Source organism: Eptatretus burgeri, chromosome 26, assembly GCF_056783735.1.
Source record: "Eptatretus burgeri isolate ZD-2024b chromosome 26, Ebu_testis_v1, whole genome shotgun sequence".
NCBI lineage: Eukaryota > Metazoa > Chordata > Myxini > Myxiniformes > Myxinidae > Eptatretus > Eptatretus burgeri.
The window spans coordinates 115,835-139,268 of NC_140986.1; the positions used below are offsets into that span (position 1 = coordinate 115,835).

General features: G+C 43.9%; 1 protein-coding gene across 4 annotated transcripts in view; it reads left to right on the forward strand.

Annotated features, from left to right (window-relative positions):
- Positions 1-23,434, forward strand: part of LOC147007759 (dynein axonemal heavy chain 17-like) — a 552,046-nt gene that overhangs the window by 62,384 nt on the left and 466,228 nt on the right. Inside the window, exon 1 of one of the 4 annotated variants that reach the window (XM_085866449.1) lies at positions 15,590-16,089. The exons of 1 other annotated variant lie outside the window; for it this stretch is intronic. The gene's annotated coding sequence lies outside the window, so the exon portion shown is untranslated. Of the gene's footprint in view, positions 1-15,589; positions 16,090-23,434 lie in introns of those variants that run through there. 2 more of the 4 variants (XM_085866451.1, XR_015053907.1) reach the window with 2 other exon arrangements.

Here is a 23,434-nt window from a genome sequence, read left to right on the forward strand (position 1 = left end):
CCAGACGGCATCAGCCCACGTGTCCTAAAAACCTGCTATGCTGCGCTTACACATCCCCTCTCTGCCCTTTTCACCCTTTCATTTGTGCTCGGTTATCTTCCACCTGCTTGGAAATCAGCTAACATCACAGAATTACAGAGCGAAAAAGGTGCAAAAAACGGTATCCCCTTAACTACAGACCAATTAGCTTGCTTCCAATCATCAGCAAGGTCATGGAATCTATCATCGCACTGATTGACGTAACATCATTCCTTTTCTTCAACAGCCTCATCTCAGATCATAAATTTGGATTCAGATCTGGTCACTTCACCTTGGGCATGCTGTTTCTACTCTCACAACAATGGATGGAGGCACTTAATATCAGACATGAGATTAGGGCCGACTCTGGACATATATTGATTGAGCTTTCGATAGTCTGACATCCCGCCTTGCTCTCCAAACTGTCTGCCCATGCAATCCAAGGCCAACTCCACTCTTCGATTCCTGACTTCCTCCACTCTCGTACCCAACGTGTGTCTCTCAACGGAACCCTTTCATATCCTCTCCCTGTCAAGACTGAAGTACCGCAAGGCATTGTTCAAATCCCCATGTTATTCCTTGTCTTCATCAATGATCTCACTGGCTCTCGAGAAAACCCTCATTTTCCTGTTGCTGATGACTCAACTTTCTGCCATGACATCCCTCATCCTCTGACAAACATGCAGCGGCCTCTTCCCTCTCCTCAAACCTTGAGGTAGAATCACAAACTGGTCAAACATTTGGAATATTCTGAGAAATCGCACACACACTCTCTCTCTCCAAAGAGGACCGTTCCGTAAACCCTGTCATCTATTTTCTTTAAAACCCTCTCAAAGAGGTTCAGTCATTCAAACTCTTGTGTCTCACTCTCAGCCATGACCTCTCTTGGGAAAGCCACATTTCGAAGTTGGCCTCCAAAGCCAGACACCGACTGGGCTTCCTCCGTCATGCAAAGTCCTTACTTGGCACACCTGAGCTCCGATCCACCTCCAAGGCTTCAATCCATCGCTTGATGGAGGACTACTCTCTCCTCTGGGTTGGCACCACTGCCTCACATCTTGCTCAGCTTGACACCCTGGAAACCAAGGCTTTCAAGATCATTGTAATCTCTCACGATGAAGCTGAGTCTATGGACCTGTCACTTTGCCATTGCAGACAGGTCGGTGGTCTCTCTGTCTTCTTTTGCTTCATGTCTGGTCTTGCACCCTCTGCTATCTCCGTGCTTTGTCAACCCCCACCCCAGGTTTCTGCGGGACGCACATGGTCCACTAGCAACCCTCTCTTCATGAAACTGCCTTTATCCAGAACCACTGCCCACCTCCACTCATTTATTCCTCTTTTTTCATGCCTGTGGAACCTCCTTCCATACTCTGAAATCTCATTCTTCCCCCCAGGTCTTCAAGACAGCTGCTCACCACCATCTCAAGTCATCCCTCATCCAAAACCATAATATTTTTGACACACATTAAACCACCCCGACCCCTCCCAAAATTTTGCTGATTTATCCATCTTGTCCACCACTTCAATTCTCCCTGCCCCTTATCATTACCTGCATCCTTTGTCCGTATCGTTACATTTCTCCTTCCACCCTGCTGCTGGTGTTTCCCTTTTCTCCTTCTGTTCACTTTGTTCTGTTCTGTCCTGATCTGTTCTATTTCCTCGCTCTTATATGAGCTCAGACCATATATATATATATATATATATATATATATATATATATATATATATATATATATATATATATATATATATATATATATATATATATATATATATATATATATATATATATATATATATTGTGGGCATCTCTTGGACAGTGAATGAAGAATCCCCAAGGCACAGACTTGTTTGGCAATTTGCGAAAGCTGATGGGTCTTCCTTAAAATCCGTTCTCTCCAGTCAAGACAAGTTCATAATCACATCAGCTCCGAACATTAGCTGCTGCATTAGCTGCTCTATATATTCGACACACCTCAACTCTACCGGTGTGTGTCTCCATTTATTTATTTATTTAATTTCCCAACACGGATAATAAAATGCTGTACCAACTATTAACCTGAACCGATTTTCAATATTTAAACGGAGCTTGAGCTTAACAGCAGTTCCGACTGCAACAAAAGTGTTCATAAAGGCCCGGTCACACCTTGACGTTTTAGCCAGCGATGGCAACGTATTAAAATGTATGTAAAACGCTGGCTGACGTTGAACTTTTGATGTTTTTTTTTAAGATTCGGACGTATTCATAACGAGTTGGTCGTATGCATAACATATTAGTAATGGACACAGAACGTTTCGTTGTGTTATAGATAACTTATACCAACGAATGCTGAACCTGTTGTTGGCCTACACAACCTATGCCCAACGATAGTCTAACTTCGGCATAGTGCGTTGCACGCATCGCCGACGATGTCGTGACGTAGCCTATTAAAAGGCTGACGCACAACGATTCGAATCATAACTGCCGTAGAAATGGAAGTGACAACATCGCGGTCACACCTTGGCGATCTTGCCGGCGTATGCCGACCTAAGAAAAATGTGTCTAAAACGTTGGGGGCACGTCAAATACGGTATGAGTAAGTTTGGTATACGTGAGTAGAACGCTAAAGTATGCTATCATACGTCGTAGTAAGTAGAGTACGTCAAGAAATTTTAAACATGTTCAAAATTTTACGATGTACTCGGCGTATGACACACGTTCCGAATGCGATGGGGATAAGTTTTACACACGATATGTGGACGCTTACACACGTCCACAAAGGCTACTTATAAGCTACTCATAAGTCGAAACACGTCGCGGTAATGTCTTTTTTACGCGAAACTTATTTCTAACTTATGTTTGACGTGCTTTGAACCAATTCTTTACGTAGTCCCAACACACATCGACGTATGTAGACGTATTCCAATGACGTCTTCCGGTCGACAAAAAAAAAAAAAATTAATGTGTTTCTAGCTTACAACTGCCATATAAAGACGTGTTCCCAGCGGTTTTGGGAATTGGTATATAAAAATGCTGCTCATAAAAGGGGAACCCAACAGTGTTTTCGAGTCCTTTTTGAGTCGATGTCCATGTCAGCAGTAACTATCAGTATCAGTATCAGTATCAGTATTAGTATTAGTATTAGTAGTAGTTTGTTCATGTTGGCAGTAGTAGGTGAGTGTGAGGGGGAGGGTGTGGGTTATGATGGATCCTCCTTGCGTCCGCGTGTCCACGGGTAGGTTCATAGGCTGCCACTCAACGATTTAAATGGCTGCATCTCCACAATTGAATGTAGATGCTTGCGCTCAACAATTGGATTTTTTTACACTCAACGACTTTTAAACGGTACCACTCAGCTATTTTCATTATTTACAATGAACGATTTAAATTGCTGTCACTCGCCTTTGTTTTTTGACGCTGGCGCTCGGAAATTTTAATCGTTTCTATTGAACGTGCTAAATCGCTCAAACTCCACTATTGAAAGTAGACGCTTGCGCTCAACAATTCGATTTTTTTTTTACACTCAACGACTTTTAAACGGTACCACTCTGCTATTTTCATTGTTTACAATGAACGATTTAAATTGCTGTCACTCACCTTTGTTTTTTGACGCTGGGGTTTGGAAATTTGAAGCGTTTCTTCTGAACGTGTTAAAACGCTCAAACTCGACTATTTTAAATAGACTCTGCCGATGGACAATTGGAATCATAGCCAAGCTCGACATCGAAGTGTGAACATCCTCGTCATGCCGAAGAAAAGTTTGAAGAATGCTGCAAATAAGTGTCCTGGCCGTGGCCGTGGACGCTGACGCAAGGACGATCCATTATACCGACGTCTTTCAGCCTATGAGTAACTTAAAAGTAACGTCTGTCGATGTGTGGCAACGATCGCGTAACGTGCCAACAACACGTTAATCATAGGTTAGAAATAAGTTTCGGGTACGCTTAACATTACCTCGGCGTGTCTCAACTTATGATTACCTTACAAGTAGCATGTGTTGACATCTGTCAACGATCGCAGACCGTGCATACAACTTGTGGCCAGCGTAGCGGAACGTGTGAGTCATACGCCGGCATACGTCGTGAAATTTCAAGCATGAAAAAATTTGAGGACAACCGAAAAGTACAACGTTTAAAGCCAATGTACGACGACGTATGGCAGTGTTTTTCAGCGTGCTCTCAATGTTATCAAAACTTACCCATAACGTATTCAACGTGTGCCAGCGTTTTAGAAAAAAAATTCAAAAATCGGCATACGTTGGCTAAAACGTCAAGGTGTGACCGGGCCTTGAGGAATATCATTGAAATTGAGCATTGATCGATTTTAAGACAATTATTTTTTTAAACCCGTGTATTAACCGCACCTCTAACTCTTATCTTTTTTGGAAAATAAAAAGTGCCGTTTATACACCGGTAAATACTGTATCCTACTTTAATTGAAGTACAGTAGATACTTGAATGCTGCGTGGGGTAACGTGTTCTACAAGCTCTGCAGGTATACAAGTCGTACTCTCATTTCTTCAAGACCAATGACTCTTTGAGAGGTTTTCGCAACATGAAAAGCACTAAATATTCAAAATATACAGTTCTGTTTCAAGATTTTAAACTTCCTAATTGTGCTTTTCTCTCTTCCAGGATTTCCTCAAGAACAACAATGAAATCCACCAAGGAATCTTTCCAATGTTCTGTTTTTTATAACACGAACATGGCTTTCTTTTAACACAAACACTGCTTTTTTAACACTAACATGGCTTTTTTGAACACGAACATGGCTTTCTTTAAACACAAACATGATTTTTTTTAACACAAACATGGCTTTTTTGAACACAAACATGGCTTTCTTTTAACACAAACATGGCTTTTTTGAACACGAACACGACTTTTTTTTTAACACAAATATGGCTTTTTTCAACATGAACACGGCTTTTTTTGAACACAAATCTGGCTTTTTTTTTTAACACAAACATGGCTTTTTTGAACACGAACACGGCCTTTTTTAAACACAAACATGGCTTTTTTTTAAACACAAACATGGCTTTTTTTGAACACGAACACGGCTTTTTTTAAACACAAATAGCTTTTTTTTTTAACACAAACACGGCTTTTTTTAATACCACGAACACGGCTTTTATAACACGAACACGGCTTTTTTTGAACACAAGCATGGCTTTTTTGAACACGAACACTGCTTTTTTTAACACTAACATGGCTTTTTTGAACACGAACATGATTTTTTTTAACACAAACACGGCTTTCTTTTAACACAAACATGTCTTTTTTGAACAAGAACAGGGCTTTTTTAAACACAAGCATGGCTTTTTTAAACTCGAACACGGCTTTTTTAAACACAAGCATGGCTTTTTTAAACTCGAACACGGCTTTTTTAAACAGGAACACGGCTTTTTTGAACAGGAACACGGCTTTTTTTAACACAAACAAGGCCTTTTTAACACAAACATGGCTTTTTTGAACACGAACACTTCTTTTTTTAACACAAACATGGCTTTTTTGAACACAAAGACGGCTTTTTTAAAACACAAACATGGCTTTTTTGTTAACACAAACATGGCTTTTTTGAACACGAACACGGCTTTTTTTAAACACAAACATGGCTTTTTTTAACACAAACACGGCTTTATTTTAACACAAACATGGCTTTTTTGAACACGAACACGGCTTTTTTTGAACACAAGCATGGCTTTTTTGAACACGAACATGGCTTTTTTAAACACAAACATGGCTTTTTTTTAACACAAACATGGCTTTTTTGAACACGAACACTGCTTTTTTAACACAAACATGGTTTTTTTTTTTAACACGAACACGGCATTTTTGAACACGAATACGGCTTTTTTTCCACAAACATGGCCTTTTTTTATGACAAACACGGCTTTTTTGCAAACACAAACATGGCTTTTTGAACACGAACACGGCTTTTTTTTTTAACACAAACACGGCTTTTTTTTAACACGAAACCGGCTTTCTTTGAACACAAACATGGGTTTTTTGAACATGAACACGGCTTTTTTTTCACACAAACATGGCTTTTTTGAACGCGAACACGGCTTTTTTTAAACACAAGCATGGCTTTTTTCAACACGAACACAGCTTTTTTTAAACACAAACATGGCTTTTTTTAACACAAGCATGGCTTTTTTGAACACGAACACGGCTTTTTTTTTAACACAAGCATGGCTTTTTTGAACACGAACATGGCTTTTTTTTAAACACAAACATGGCTTCTTTTTTCTTTTAACACAAACACGGCTTTTTAACACAAACACGGCTTTTTTAACACGAACACGGCTTTTTTGAACACGAACATGGTTTTTTGAACACGAACACGGCTTATTTTAAACACAAACATGGCTTTTTTTTAACACAAACATGGCTTTTATGAACACGAACACGGCTTTTTTTAAACACAAACATGACTTTTTTTTAATACAAACACGGATTTCTTTTAACACAAACATGTCTTTTTTGAACACGGACACGGCTTTTTTTTAACACAAGCATGGCTTTTTTGAACACAAACATGTCTTTTTTGAACACGAACACGGCTTTTTTTAAACACAAACATGGCTTTTTTTAAACTCGAACACGGCTTTTTTTTAACACAAACAAGGCCTTTTTAACACAAACATGGCTTTTTTGAACACGAACACTTCTTTTTTTAACACAAACATGGCTTTTTTGAACACAAACACGGCTTTTTTAAAACACAAACATGGCTTTTTTGTTAACACAAACATGGCTTTTTTGAACACGAACACGAACACGGCTTTTTTTAAACACAAACATGGCTTTTTTTTAACACAAACACGGCTTTATTTTAACACAAACAGGGCTTTTTTGAACACGAACACGGCTTTTTTTGAACACAAGCATGGCTTTTTTGAACACGAACACGGCTTTTTTAAACACAAACATGGATTTTTTTTAAACACAAACACGGCTTTGTTGAACACGAACACGGCTTTGTTGAACATGAACACGGCTTTGTTGAACACAAACACGGCTTTTTTGAACACGAACACGGCTTTTTTGAACATGAACACGGCTTTTTTTAAACTCAAACATGGCTTTTTTAAACAGGAACACGGCTTTTTTGAACACGAACACAGCATTTTTTTTAACACAAACATGGCTTTTTTGAACACTAGCACGGCTTTTTTTTTAACACAAACACAGCTTTTTTTGAACACAAACATGTCTTTTTTTTAAACACAAACATGGCTTTTTTAACACAAACATGGCTTTTTAGAACATGAACACGGCTTTTTTTTAACACAAACACAGCTTTTTTTAAACACAAACACAGCTTTTTTTTACACAAACATGTCTTTTTTTTAAATACAAACATGGCTTTTTTAACACTAACACGGCTTTCTTTTAACACAAACAAGGCTTTTGTGAACATGAACACGGCTTTTTTTTACACAAACATGGCTTTTTTGAACACAAACACAGCTTTTTTAAAACACAAACATGGCTCTTTTTTAACACAAACATGGCCTTTTTGAACATGAACACGGCTTTTTTTTACACAAACATGGCTTTTTTGAACACAAACACAGCTTTTTTAAAACACAAACATGGCTCTTTTTTAACACAAACATGGCTTTTTTGAACACGAACACGGCTGTTTTTAAACACAAACACGGCTGTCTTTTAACACAAACATGGCTTTTTTTAACACAAGCATGGCTTTTTTTGAACACGAACACTGCTTTTTTTAAACACAAACATGGCTTTTTTGTTAACACAAACATGGCTTTTTTGAACACGAACACGGATTTTTAAACAGGAACACAGTTTTTGAACACGAACACGGCTTTTTCTTTTTTAACACAAACAAGGCTTTTTTGTACATGAACATGGCTTTTTTTTAACACAAACATGGCTTTTTTGAACACGTGGTCGAGCGCGGCGTTTTTTTAACACAAACATGTCTTTTTTTTAAACACAAACATGCATTTTGAACACTAACACGGCTTTTTTTAACACATACACGGCTTTTTTGAACACGAACACGGCCTTTTTTTAACACAAACATGGCTTTCTTGAACACGAGCACGACTTTTTTTTCACACAAACATGGCTTTTTTAAACACAAACATGGCTTTTTTGAACACGAACACGGTTTTCTTTTAACACAAACATGTCTTTTTTGAACACGAACACGGCTTTTTTTTACTCGAACATGGCTTTTTTGAACATGAACACGGATTTTTATAAATGAACACGGCTTTTTTGAACAGGTACTGACATGGTACTACCACCACTACTACTACTACTACTACTACTACTTCCAACCCAATTATTCGCAGTTTCTTGTGGGGTCGGCCAGAGAACTTGTGCCATGTGTGTTAGTATAACCGTGAGAGCATCCTCTCTGAATCTGTGAGGTTAGTTGTTCAAACCGTGTCCTGGTGGGTGTCAAACTAAATATTTTTTAAATGGTATGTGCTGCTTCCTTGCGCGATGCTCAGCATTTAAAAAGGATAGAGAACTGACAAACAACGATAGGGATGTAATAATGACACATTCTTTGATGTGCTTTATGGCCGCTTCCTGTGTCGAAGTTCCTTGAAAGGGAACGAAACAAGACTCCCCGTGCAGGAGAAAAAATGAAGCGAACAACACCCGATATTCCCAGGCAGTTTCCCATCCAGGTACTAACCTGGTACTGACCTGGTACTACAAACACTACTACTACTATTACTACTACTACTACTTCCACCCCAATTATTCTCTGTTTCTTGTGGGGTCGGCCAGAGAACTTGTGCCATGCTTGGTGGTAAAACGGTTGGAGTATCCTCTCTGAATCTGTGAGGTCAGTGGTACAAACCCTGTCCTGGTGTCAAACCAAATATTTTCAAAATGGTATGTGCTGCTTCCTTGCGCGATGCTCAGCATTTAAAAAGGATAGAAAACGGCAAACAACCATAGGTAGGTCATAATGACACATGGTTTGATGGGCCTTATGGCCATTTCCTGTGTCGAAGTTCCTTGAAAGGGAACGAAACAAGACTCCCCGTGCAGGAGAAAAAAGATAGCCGACAACACGCGGTGTTCCCAGGCAGTTTCCCATCTCGGTCCTGACATGGTACAACGACCACTACTACTACTTCTACTACTTCCACCCCAATTATTCGCAGTTTCTTGTGGGGTCGGCCAGACAACTTGTGCCATGTTTGGTAGTATAACCGATGGAGTTTCCTCTCTGAATCTGTGAGGTCAGTGGTTCAAACCCTGTCCCGGTGTCAAACTAAAGATTTTTTAAAATGGTATGTGCTGCTTCCTTGCGCGTTTATCGGCATTTAAAAAGGATAGAGAACGGCCAAACAACCAGAGGGAGGTAATAATGACACATGCTTTGATGGACCTAATGGCCGCTTCCTTTGTCGAAGTTCCTTGAAAGGGAACAAAACAAGACTCCCCATGCAGGAGAACAATGAAGCCAACAACACCCGATATTCCCAGGCAGTTTCCCATCCAGGTACTGACCTGGTACTACTACCACTACTACTACTACTACTACTACTACTACTTCCACCCCAATTATTCTCTGTTTCTTGTGGGGTCGGCCAGAGAACTTGTGCCATGCTTGGTGGTATAACGGTTCGAGTATCCTCTCTGAATCTGTGAGGTCAGTGGTTCAAACCCTTACCTGGTGTCAAACTAACGATTTTTAAAATGGTATGTGCTGCGACCTTGCGCAATACTCAGCATTTAAAAAGGATAGAGAATGGACAAACAACCATCGGGAGGTAATCATGACACATGCTTTCATGGGCCGAATGGCCGCTTCCTGTGTCGAAGTTCCTTGAAAGGGAACTAAACAAGACTCTCCGTGAAGGAGAAAAAAAGAAGCCAACAACACCCGTTGTTCCCAGACAGTTTCCCATCCAGGTACTGACCAGGAACTGACCTGGTACTACTAACACTACTACCACGACTACTACTTTCCACCCCAATTATTCTCAGTTTCTTGTGGGGTCGGCCAGAAAACTTGTGCCATGTTTGGTCGTATAACCGTTAGAGCATCCTCTCTGAATCTTTGAGGTTAGTGGTTCAAACCCTGTCCTGGTGTCAAACTAAATATTTTTTAAATGGTATGTGCTGCTTCCTTGCGCGATGCTCAGCATTTAAAAAGGATAGAGAACGGACAAACAACGATAGGGATGTAATAATGACACATGCTTTGATGGGCCTTATGGCCGCTTCCTGTGTCGAAGTTCCTTGAAAGGGAACGAAACAAGACTCCCCGTGCAGGAGAAAAAATGAAGCCAACAACACCCGGTGTTCCCAGGCAGTTTCCCATCCAGGTACTGACCAGGTACTGACCTGGTACTACTACCACTACTACTACTTCCATACCAATTATTCGCAGTTTCTTGTGGGGTCGGCCAGAGAACTTGTGCCATGCTTGGTGGTATAACGGTTTGAGTATCCTCTCTGAATCTGTGAGGTCAGTGGTTCAAACCCTGTCCTGGTGTCAAACTAAAGATTTCTAAAATGGAATGTGCTGCTTCCTTGCGCCATGGTCAGCATTTAAAAAGGATAGAGAACGGACAAACAACCACAGTGAGGTGATAATGACACATGCTTTGATGGGCCTAATGGTCGCTTCCTGTGTCGAAGTTCCTTGAAAGGGAACAAAACAAGACACCCCGTGCATGAGAAAAAAAGGAGCCCACCAACTGAAATGAAAGCGAGGGAAAAACCTTCAGTGTAGGCTTTATTCCACTTGATTGAAGCCGCTTCTCCGGGCACATCAGGGGATACAGGTGCAGCAAGGAGTACAAATGTAGCAATGTATACATGTGCAGTAGATCACCGCAAAATAAATCAGCAATTAGCGCGGATTCCGGTATACTCTCAATTCTTACCATTCAACGAGCACCAAGTGGACCGCCGCCGTAAATGACAATGCCCCAGGGACAATCCCCCCGACCGCGCGGAATCTTGGCTTTATCTATCCCATGCGTGAGCCGCGCGACATGTGATCACGCGTCATGTCCTTCAATTCACCACATTCTCCCCGTATTTAAAATGTAACTAGAGGCCCAACTAACGCACCATGATTACTTCAGCGCGATGGGAGTATACATTTCAAACAGCGCGAACTATTTAAACTACAGAAGCATACATGCCAAGCAGTGAGGATTATTTTGAGTTGTCGGAGCATGGTAGTGAGCATCGATATATGATATAATGAGCATATAGGAGCATGAGCATCGAGGATGCCGATAATCCCCTTAACAGATCGAGTCGGCGAGGGGGTTTTATCCGTTGACCTCTCCGGGAGTAAATGGCGGTTTCACTTGAGGGAGGCTTCCGATCCTCTTGGGGAGCCTCGACTCGTGCCCGGGATGACTCCTCGATCGCTCTCAGGTGGAATGCGGCAGCTCTGTCGCCACCATTCCCGGGTGGAGTTCCTGGGGGGGAAACACCTGGGGAGGGAATGTCAGAGGGAGGAGTGCCAGATGGTGGTGTACCTGCGGGAGGAGTACCTGAGGGAGCCAAATGGCGAACCGACACAGTGGTCTCCCTGCCATCAGGAAGTCTGACATGAGCATACTCTGGATTAGCATCGATGGGTTCGACCTCCTCCAGGAGCCTGGTGTTGGCGCAGTGGTTAGGGCAGCGGCTTGGGATCCAAGAGGTCCTGAGTTCAAGCCCCGTTGGGCCACTGAATTAATACACCAGGGGGTTGACTCAGCCTGTCATCCTTCCGAGGTCGGCGAAATGAGTACCAGTATACTGGGCTGGTGTATACCCCGGTTAAAAGAGGTGTACCATATCCCTGTGTTGTAAGACGCGACCAGGGTTGCGTCAGGAAGGGCATCCGGCATAAAACATGTGCCAAATCACTATGCGGATCATAATGGATGATCCGCTGTGGCGACCCCTAACGGGAGCAGCCGAAAGAAGAAGAAGAAGAAGAAGAAGGGTTCGACCTCCTCCACCATGGGTTCATACTTGCTTTGTCGTACCGGGCGTTTCATGAACACTGTTCCGGGATAGCTTAGCCAGTTGGGCGCCGTTTGGCCGTCAACATAACGTCGCTGGTGAGTAAACATTCGTTCGTGAGGAGTAGCATTGGTGGACGTACAGAGCAAAGAGCGTATGGAATTCAGAGCGTCGACAAGGGTAACCTCCCACCGCTCGGGCCCCAGCCCTCTCAATTTCAGCGCCAGAGTTACGGCTTTCCAAATGATTCCATTATACCGTTCCACCTACCCATTACCCTGTGGGTTGTAACCCGTCGTTCGACTAGTTGCTATGCCGTGCTTAAATAGGAACTGTTTTAGCCCGGCCGACATGAAACACGGCCCTCTGTCTGAATGTATGTACGAAGGTTTCCCAAACATAGCGAAGAGGTCAGACAGACATTTCACGACTGCCCGAGGTCATATCTGAGCACGGAAATGCGAAAGGGAACCTTGAGTATTCATCAACAGTGAGTATGTATCTGTTGTCTGTCTCGGTCGGCAGGGGCCCTTTGAAGTCGATATTTAGTCTCTCGAAGGGTGAAGTGGCCTTGATCAACCTGCCAGATGCTGTGCCATAGAATCTGGGTTTTAGTTCAGCACAAACAGGGCATGAAGCATTCATTTGTTTAATATCTTCAACAGAATAGGGAAGATTTTGTCTGCGCACGAAATGTGCCATTCTGGTTACCCCCGGGTGGCACAGAGACACATGGAGGTCTTGCAAAGCCCGACTGATTGTCGCCGAACAGTAGACCCGAGAGAAGGTATCTGCAGCAGAGTTTTCCCTCCCGGGCCGGTAAACAATGTCGTAACTGTAGCAAGCTAGGTCTATCCGCCATCTCATTATTTTTCATTCTTAATTTTCCCGTTATTTTTCCCATCAAACATGAATGCAACGGATCGCTGGTCCGTGACTAGCGTGAAATGGTTTCCCAGTAAATAATGTCTCCATTTACGCAGGGCTTCGACAATAGCGTACGCTTCCTTCTCTATTGCCGAGTGTCTCTGCTCGCTTCCAGAGAGAGTTCTCGAGAAGAACGCGACGGGTCGGCCGGACTGATTGAGCGTCGCAGCTATCGCGTGATCGGAAGCGTCCGTTTCCACCACGAACCGCACCGAGCTGTCGATCGATAATACCACGGAATTACTGATATCGTCTTTGAGGCTGTGGAAAGCTTTTACAACAGCGGAATCTGGTGGGAAGTTTTTGCAATGCACTCGGGGATGTATTTTCTCGGAGTATTGGGGGATCCATCTCGCGTAGTAAGCGAACATCCCGATCACCCGACGCATTGTCTGCAGGTCGTGAGGTGGGGGTAGCTCACGAAGTGGGCGCAATCGTTCAGGATCGGGCTTAATCGTGCCGTCAGCTATTGTGTCGCCGAGAAGATGAATTGACCTTTCCGAGAATACGCATTTCTCGTAGTTGAGGGTCAGATTGTATTTTCTAGCAATGCTCAAGAATCTATCCAGATTCATATCATGTTCCCCCCGATCTTTACCGCACACCGTGACATTGTCCACGTAAACAAAAATGTCTTTGAGGTTTTCATCCGAGATGATGTCGTCCATAACTCGTTGGAAGCAAGCTACTCCATTCGTGACACCGAACGGAATCTTCCTGAATTGGTAGAGGCGTCTACCTGCCTGGAACGCGGTGTAAGGTTTGTCTTCCTCTCGGATGGGAATTTGATGATAGGCGCTTCGCAAATCGATGGTACTGAATATTTTATAATTGGCCACGCGTTCGACCATCTCGTCTAGGCATCGAGTTGGGTGAAGCGATTGACCGTTTGAGAGTAATCGACAACCATTCGTTTCTTATGGTTCTGGCTGCTGGTCACCAACACCTGCGCGCGCCATGGCAAATCGCTCGGTTCTATAATACCTTCTTCCAGTAATCGCTTGGTCTCAGAAGTGATGAAGTTCATATCGGCAGTGATATATCATCGCGATTTGATCGCTATCGGTTTACAGTCCGGCGACAAGTTAGCAAACAGCTGGGGGGACGTTACCTCTGCGGTGGTCAGAGCATTTAGAATTAGACGAGGTTTGCTTCCTCCAAAGGGTATTTCGATGCTCGTGTGCTGCTTGAGGACATTATGACCCAGAATTACGTCTGCGCATAAATCACGAAGCACCAGTACCCTTACATCCCGATGCGTGTACCCTTTTACGTCCAATTCAACATTGCAGTACCTTCGTACACGGGACTGTAGTGATGTGGAGGCCATGCATACCATATTGTTTGTCGGGTGGATCTTCCATTTCCTGCCCTTCACTAGCGAGCTGTTGACGAAACTTTCAGAGCTACCGGTATCAATCAGAGCCTCAGCCATATGCCCGTTAATTCGTACGTTGATGATAACCTTGGATAGATTCCCCGATGAAGCTGCAGTTAGTTTCTTTTGTGAGTCGAGGGCCGCAGAAGTGGGTTTATTTTTTCTAAGAGAAGATTTGCATACTCTGGCATAATGCCCTTTCTTGTCACAATTCATGCATGTGGCATCCCTGGCGGGGCATTTGTTGCGGGGTGGCTTTTGTACCCACAAAAGAAGCATTTACCAACCGAAGTAGTGGCTGAGGAGTTTGTCGAGGTCTGGGTGTCCGATTCCTCGGGTTTATCTCCATCCTCAGTGTCGGAGGTGCCCTGGGGGGTTCCTTGAGTTTCCGCCGTAGCAGCGTTCATTAGCAGCATCGGTGTCCCATATGACTCAGATTGCTGCTGAGCCGTATCCATTGCTCGAGCCTGGTCAGCTACCTTTTCAAGAGTGGGTTGCGCTTTCTCCAGTCAGCATTGCCGTATGGGGGCTGACCTGAGCCCTTGGATGAACGCCTCTCTGGTCGCTTCATCTCGGTGTTCCTCGGCGGTTACGGCCCGGAAACTGCAGTCTTTTCCCAACTGCCTCAGAGCTTGCAGGAAATGATCGATTGTCTCCCCGGCTGCTTGCTTGCGTGTGTTGAGAAGATGTCGTATGTACACCTCGTTCTTGCGCTTCACGTAGAGCGCCTGCAGCACGTCGATCGCTGCATCGTAGGTGTCACACTCCGAGAAGAGCCTGAATACACTGGGCGAGACATGATTCACAAGTGCGGCCAATTTGTCGGCTCCCTCTTCAATGATGGTCAGATAGTGTGAGAAGGAACGGAACCAATGCGACCATTTCATTTCCGAGTGAGTCGCGTTTGGGTCTGCGTCGAACCTCTCCGGTTTGTAGATCTTGTCCATCGTTGGTTGAGAGAGCCGAAGGGATCAAGTGGAATAAATTGAAATGAAAGCGAGGGAAAAACCTTCAGAGTGTAGGCTTTATTCCACTTGATTGAAGCCGCTTCTACGGGCACATCAGGGGATACAGGTGCAGCAAGGAGTACAAATGTCGCAATGTATACATGTGCAGTAGATCACCGCAAAATAAATCAGCAATTAGCACAGATTCCAGTATACTCTCAATTCTTACCATTCAACGAGCACCAAGTGGACCGCCGCCGTAAATGACAATGCCCCAGGGACAATCCCCCCGACCGCGCGGAATCTCGGCTTTATCTATCCCGTGCGTGAGCCGCGCGACATGTGATCACGCGACACGTCCTTCAATTCATCACAGAGCTATCTGTTGTTGTTTGGTGGGTGTTACAAAGTGTCTGCTGTTTTCACATGTATAACGTCTGGGCTGTGCCAAGAGAGCAGTGTACTGAAGGAGGGATGCACAGGAGGGAGTTTTATGGAAGGGTTTTAAAATCACACGGTTGAATGTGGAGTGGTTTTGCTTCGGTAGCCATGCTGGTTGGCGAACGAGAGGGGTATTGATTGTGAAGCTCCTGGTGTTGGATGCTGTTGGGAGGTTTTGTGTTCATTTTAGTACATTTTGAACCTCCATGGTTTATAGTTAATTAGAGAGAGGTGTGCGAAAGAAAAGGTGAGCGAGTGGGGAGTGCAGGTGAGCAGATGCATCAGTGGTGACGGTAATGGTGTGATGTGATTGGCCAATCCTCTCCACAATGTGTTTGAATCTCAGCTCAGCTCGGGGATGAGATGAAAGTGAAGTCCATTTGAGGGGGGGGGCGAGCTATCGCAGGCATTGTGAAGGTAATCTTCTGGTTGCTCAACCCAGCAAGTTTTAATGGTTTGGTAGCTATTGTGTTGAAATGCGCATGGAGTTGGTATTTTAAAACGCGTTTTTTTAATATCTTCACGGCCACCGTATCTGCGAAGATTCGTGCTCTTTGTGTACTGTACAATTTTACCGACATTGGACAACAGTTTGGATGGTGAGCGACGCGGGACCGAGGCGCGGAGGATTATGGGATGTAGAGGAATGGTTGCTTAGCAACGACATCGATCTGGAAGGAAGGAGCGGCGGTGGAGGTGAAACAAGCCGCCAGAGAGCGCGAACTAATGAAGCAAAGAGAAGGACTTACACCACACGCCATGATTACACAGGATTGATGGGCCTAATTGCCTCCTCATACGTTGAGATTCATTGCATAGCTTTCTGTGCGGGAAACGGACAGGGAAAAACATGTCTGTTGTGTTTATATGGGCCTCTACCTGTCAGGGTAAATTCATTAGATTTCATCGGATAATTCTGTTTATTGTCACAATGGTAGAGGATTGGAATAATGTCGATTGGATGTTAAGGGGGATTTAAATGCTTGGACAGCAGAAAGGGTTTGATGGATGGATGGAATCACTCTGTGACGACAATGATATTGCTGTGAATTACTCATGTTTAATCAATACTCCTATGAATAACTTATCTTTGAATTATTTGGGAATCTATTTTGTGAATTATGATAACCGAACACACAGGTGTGATCTGCACAATGTTTTGCGAACACCTAGACACGGTACACCAGTGTGTTTTGACCGGTAATGGTGGTGATGGGGATAATCTTAGGATCAATGGGACCAACAAGTGATACTCATGATAATGTTTGTATGTGATATTAATCAGAAAAGTGATTTTCACACACCTTTTACCGGATTGGTTGTCAAATACATAAAAAATGGAGATAGTGTATGGAAACCGTGTTAGTTACTTTCAGACTAAGCTCATAAAAATAGGAAAATTGGGGGAAAATAACTAATTGGGAACGAACCATGATGTTTCTTTTGGTCATAATTGATATAAACTTTTGTTTTGAGATTGCAAATTGAGAATCCTTTACCTTAGGACTTTGATAATCTGTTAATTGAGGATAGGAAAAAGTTACTGAGAATTGAATCAAGATAATAATATATTGAGTTAAGGTACTTACATAATATTGAAAAAGGGTCTCCGTTATTAAATTGATCGACAGATTGGTCAACACTACATATTAGAAATCAAGTTATAAGGAAAAAAAACCATGGTATTTACGTAACCATAATGCAGAACTAGCATAACCCGCGCTCTGCGCAACATGTTGGGGTGGGTGTGTTTGAGAAAGGAACTGATGCAGAGTATCAGTAGTAATTTTACTTTAATGCAGTAAGTGGAATACAATTTCACTGTTTCAGAACCATTTTATTTACTTTTTTGTACCATGCACCTCATATGGTCTTTGAGATAATGTAAGCCGAATATCACGTTACTCGAGCGCTGAACAAAGTCGAAGATAGCGCGACACGAAACCACAAACTCGGAAATAATATATAAGATGATAAAGAATGGCGAGACCAACAGCAATCATGAAATCAATTAAATGGAATTAGGAATTGTACCATGTATTGTAACTGTATTGCTCTCACTGATTAGGAGATGATACTGACCTGACTGTAATTTAAATAAAATGACTCTACAATTTGTGGAAAGACAAATAAAAGAATAAACGAGAATTATGCGGAGTACAGAAAACATAACGATGAAATAAATGTAAAATCGTCAAAATAAAAGAATTATATATTGAAAAGAGTGCAATGATGCTACAAGCCAATTTAAATATCACCTATGTTATCTGTCTTCTGATTAATTGGACAAGTGCATGATTTTTATTGAGTGGTACTTCTTGTACGTTTACGTAAGTAAGTTGAGGTATTTCTAACACTGACGACCATCTTTCATCAGCACAAAAGTGCCAAGTTAACTGGAAAAATAAATAAATAATGGCAGTTGCTCTGGAACTGCTTGTGAATGAAACTGTGGATTGTTTAGCAGATAATGATTGCAAATGTTAAAATGGTAACTGTGAAAAATCGAAATGCGTTGGATTCGGTACTTGAAAGAAGTAGCTTACTTTCATATTTTTGTATAGATAATGGAATATTTTTTTTGGTGAAAAGAATTATTGATGACAAATTGGAACCCTGATAAAGACTGTTTGCTTTTACATGGAAATAGCAAATGAGATGAATGTTTTGAGTATATGTACAACTGAGATTTCTGTGTATTTTAGCATGTTTTGGAAAGGAAAAAATAACAAGGAAAGGGATAAAATATTGATATGACAAATAATGCACGTTGAATGCATTTTGTAAGAACCTTTGTCAGTGTTGTGGAAATATATAAACACATGAAGTTTGTTGATTGGTGTTTAATTGATGCTTTATTTGTTTCGGAGTGTTGAAAGCAGTCTTTGATGCACTGTACGATTTCGTCAAGTGGAGCTTTGAAAGAATTTCAACCAAAAGATTGGACGATGGAGAGAACCCAGATTTGGGTGATTGGGCATTCAACACGTGATCATTAAACTACCCCCTTCCTGAGGAGATTAGATGAACGATGTGAAAAAACCCCACTGAGGAGAAGCTTGGGCAAGAACTGACGTCGCCGTTTTGTGAGGCCAGACCGGCCAGACAAGTGTGGAAACGTGGAGTGCTGCTCTGCAAATACATCGTGCACTTGCTGTGGCTACCTCAATGCACAACGAAGGCCCTGACGGCCACTCGGCGAGTCCCCTGCAACATGTGTTCAGTGGTGCGGCTGGGGGCTTGTGCAGCCACCGTGACTGTATCCAACATGCATAGCTCTTTTGAACTGCTGCGACAAGGGGCCGAACTCGGCTGGGACTCTGGGTCACCTCTCTGATCCTTTTCATAACCTTCAACTCAGCAACGAGCCCAAGTTCTTGCCTGCAAAAATCTACCTTCCCCTCAGGTCAACGGGGTGTGCCTCGACTGTATTTTCTGAGCGTTCACTGCCATTGTTAATTGGACTGGTGTAATGCATATCTATCTCCTCTAGGAACAGGGTATGGTGATCATGGGTGAGATAATCATTTGGGGTTTTATAAATTTAATTTTTGGCTGTAAAATCGAATTGGTTGTTAGTGATGTTTTTCCCTTGCTCAAGAATATTTAAATTATGTCGTTTGATGTCCAAATATGGCCACAATGTGGCCAAGGAGGGAATACTGTTATGACATATTAGGTGATGGCCCCATTGGCCCATATTTGTACATTTGACTTATTTAAACATTCATCAATTGCATTAACCAGGTGTCAGGATTCAAACCTTTGTCCTGGTTGCTTCAAATTGTGTTTCCAAGCTTTTGCCCTCGTTTTACAATTTGCTGTAGGATGTGTTAAAATGTAATATCAACAAGCCAGCCATGGCCTTGCCAGAGAGCAGCTTTTGCAGGCTGTTATGAATTCCAGTGGAGTGTCAACAAGTCTTGGAGATCTACAAAGGATTTGCTCCTGTTTATGAATATGTGCCGGCGCTTTCTCGCTGTCTGAAGCGTGACAAAGGAGCTGTTTACTGATAATTCTCCCCGAGGGCCGCAGGGAGGGGAAAAAAGCCCACTTGTATCTTTGTTTCTTTCTTTCCTTGCTTTTCTCCACCGAGGAATAGGTTTTATATATGAAACCTTTGGAGTGTAACCTTTAGTGTGGTACAGGTTCTGACTGCTGTGGTTGGTCCCTGTTCCACCTCCGCTTGTAAGTGTGCTGTGGAACTTCAATAAACCGTATATTCGAGAATCCTCAGTTGACTCCCCTCAATTCTTGGCCAGGATTGGTGAGGGTCATCATCACACGTATAATATAAAATGTGTGAAAATGAAAAGATGTGTACAAATTGAGTGTGTTGTATGTAAAATGTGGAAAACTTTCTTTCTTTTGTTAAGTTAAATGCGCCGGGCGACGCCCAACGCAAAATTAAGTCACAAATGATGATATGAAAGTCTCCTCACTCTCGTGAGGTGTTCTGGTTTCTTGTTCTGACGCCATGAAAATCTTATCAAATATCAAAACGATACCTCGTCCGTGCCGTCGCTCACCTCACAGTTGTACGGATGAAATCCCACGGGGTTTGTTCGCAACTCGAACTCGTTTATATAATTTCCAGAAAATGTCCGACATTTTGAGTTTTTATTTATTTGATTATTTTTTTGGCGTTTGCGCTTTCAAAGGGATAAATGTTAAGATTTGGGATACTTTTTACATTACTTAAACGGTTTAATCGTTCTTTTACATTTCCTTTCGGTGATAAAATCTGGTTCCGTGCTGTTTGGACCAGGACAGTTTGGTACATGTCCGAACTACTCCGTCATGGCGTAATGGACGTGTTCGAACATCAACAGTCGCGCATCCTCTCGCTGTCCCAACCTGTCAGTGATGGAATCCAGTGGAGGTGCTCACTCCATGATTCCTTGTCCTGTCTGAGTCCGTACCGTACTGTACACACTCGTTTGATTTTCTTCAACAGCTCTTTACAACAACAAAACGAAAGTGTAAATTAACTGCAAATCTAAAAACAAAAAAACAATGTCTCCGTGTTTTTGAAGAGGTGGAGAAGATTGGGAAGCCGAGTGCGAGTTATGTAGAACTGGTATGAACGATTGGAGGTCTCTGTGTAAAAAATAAAGATGGTATCGATTCACAATCTCATGTGGACTCGGACAAGCACAATCTTCTTCTTCTTCTTTCGGCTGCTCCCGTTAGGGGTCGCCACAGCGGATCATCCGTATGATCCGCATAGTGATTTGGCACATGTTTTACGCCGGATGCCCTTCCTGACGCAACCCTGGTCGCCTCTTACAACACAGGGATATGGTACACCTATTTTAACCAGGGTATACACCGGCCCAGTACACTGGTACTCATTTCGCCGACCTCGGAAGGATGACAGGCTGAGTCAACCCCCTGGTGTATTAATTCAGTGGTCCAACGGGGCTTGAACTCAGGACCTCTTGGATCCCAAGCCACTGCCCAAACCACTGCACCAACACCAGGATTTCGGACAAGCACAATATGTTCAGTATTTCGACAAGAACGGCGGTTTGCAGTCAAAATGAATCGAGGTTTGAACACAACTAATGAGACCACCGATAGGATTTATCATTACGTGAAGGAAACTCTTGAAAAGAGTGTCCCTCTCCAGAGTGTCCTCTTTTTCGGAGTGTCCCTCTCTGGAGTGTCCTCTTTTACGGAGTGTCCCTCTCCGGTTTCCTCGTTTTCGGAGTGTCGCTCTCCGGAATATCCTGTTTTTCGGAGTGTCCCTCTCTGGAGTTTCCTCTTTTTCGGAGTGTCCCTCTCTGGAGTGTCCTCTTTTATGGAGTGTCCCTCTCCGGTTTCCTCGTTTTCGGAGTGTCCCTCTCCGGAATATCCTGTTTTTCGGAGTGTTCCTCTCTGGAGTGTCCTCTTTTTCAGAGTGTCCCTCTCCGGAGTGTCCTCTTTTTTGGAGTATCCCTCTCTGGAGCTGTGGTGTCGTGGTAGTGGTGCTCCAAAGGCAGACACGAGCGGGGGAACAGTTCAACCCTGCTTTATTGCACGAGCGAGAGCGTGAGCGTACGTTGCCCGTAACTCCCCTTTATTACGTACTCGATGCACTCTACAAGCCACACGACTTACAGGCTCCCAGGCCACAACAGCTACAGCAACCACTACCACGCCTCAGGCGGCGCGCACTCCTATATCCCGTGCACGCACGTGATCACGCCGACCACTCCTCCACCACGCTCCCCCACATCATGTCCTGCCCCCGCAGGCCCGCTACACCACACTCCTCCCTCCTAAAACCTTGATTATTAAATGACCATCATCATAATAAGCATAATCAGCATAGGATATCATGATATAAAAGCAGATAAGGTACAAAAACGATAATAGCCCCAAAAAGAAAAAGCATAGGTCATCACACCATATAACGTGTCGATGCGAGCGAGCGGAACTGCAATGGCCAGGCTCCGAAGACTGAGTTGGATAACGAACCCACAAAAACCCTGACCGCATTACAGATATCAACAAGCAAGACGGGAAGCACAGCATCACTACGCAGCAGAAGCGCCCCCAGGCGGCTCATGCTTACAGAAGCGCCCCGAGGCAGCTCATGCTTACACGCCTTCCGGCGAGGTCGCGGCGACCTCCCGAGCAAACCTCCCCCGGCACCATCAAACGCCCCCCCGGCCGACAAGGCGGCACATCTCCCCCAGCCAGAACCGAAGCAGATAAACATTCCGAGGCCGGAAGCCCGCTGTCTGGAAGCCGTGGTGCCAATGCCAAACCCGACTGACCTTGGGTGGGGACGCTGAACAGCGCCGTTGGCTGTGTGTACCAACCACCCCATAACAACCCACGCATTACCATCAGCTGAGATTCCAACGTATGCCCAAACGGCCTCTGGCGAGAACAGAGAGTTGCGCCCCAGGCGCCAGGCACGTCTGACCTTGCCGAAACCAGAGGTGGGGGTAACGCTGAACAGCGACCCAGCCCCGGCTCTGAGTCGATCTCCGAGACCCACACGGCAATTAGACGGTAGCAATTCCATACAAACCACACATCAAACCCAGGCCTGTCATAAATCAATAAGAACATCATCTGCGCAATGGCAAACTTCTTTTTTCGTACAGCGCGTTTCCCCGATAAAATCCCCGCACACGACAAAGTAACAACCCGTGGCCCGTGGCAGCGGGAGGCCAATAAAACCTCTTTATTTGCCATGATCGCCCCCAAAGCCTTCACATCACATCCGTTATAACGAAAATCCCATTGATTGATCCCAGCCAAACATATTCTCACACACGAACTGTCGGCATTTATTTCAACAACGTTAAACTGCATCATTTGAGCAATGAAAATCAAAGACGCAATGAACAGCAACCCATGAACCACATCACGTGTCCGTCTCCCGGTTGTCGTCGCGACGTTGCGATGACCTGCTTGTCGTCGACAGTCGCGATCTGCGAACTTCTTGAACGCGACGGGCTCGCTGCAACTCCCCGTTGAAATCGCCTGAACGACACAGGCGTGCATTGCATCATGAGCGCAGCCGAAGCGCGAGAGCTCATCGTGGCTGGCATGGCTCCCGTTGCTCCCGAACCGCACATCAACGTTGCAGGAAGCAATGAACGGCAGCTCACGTTGCATCGCCGCGGCCCCCGTCGCCGGAACCTCGCCCTCGCGTCTCGAGGGAGGCCCGGGTCCACACGGAGGTACGTGCTCCGAGGGAGGCACCGGTGCACCTGGAGGTACGAACTCCGAAACAGGAACTGCGAGCCCCACCCCTCGCACC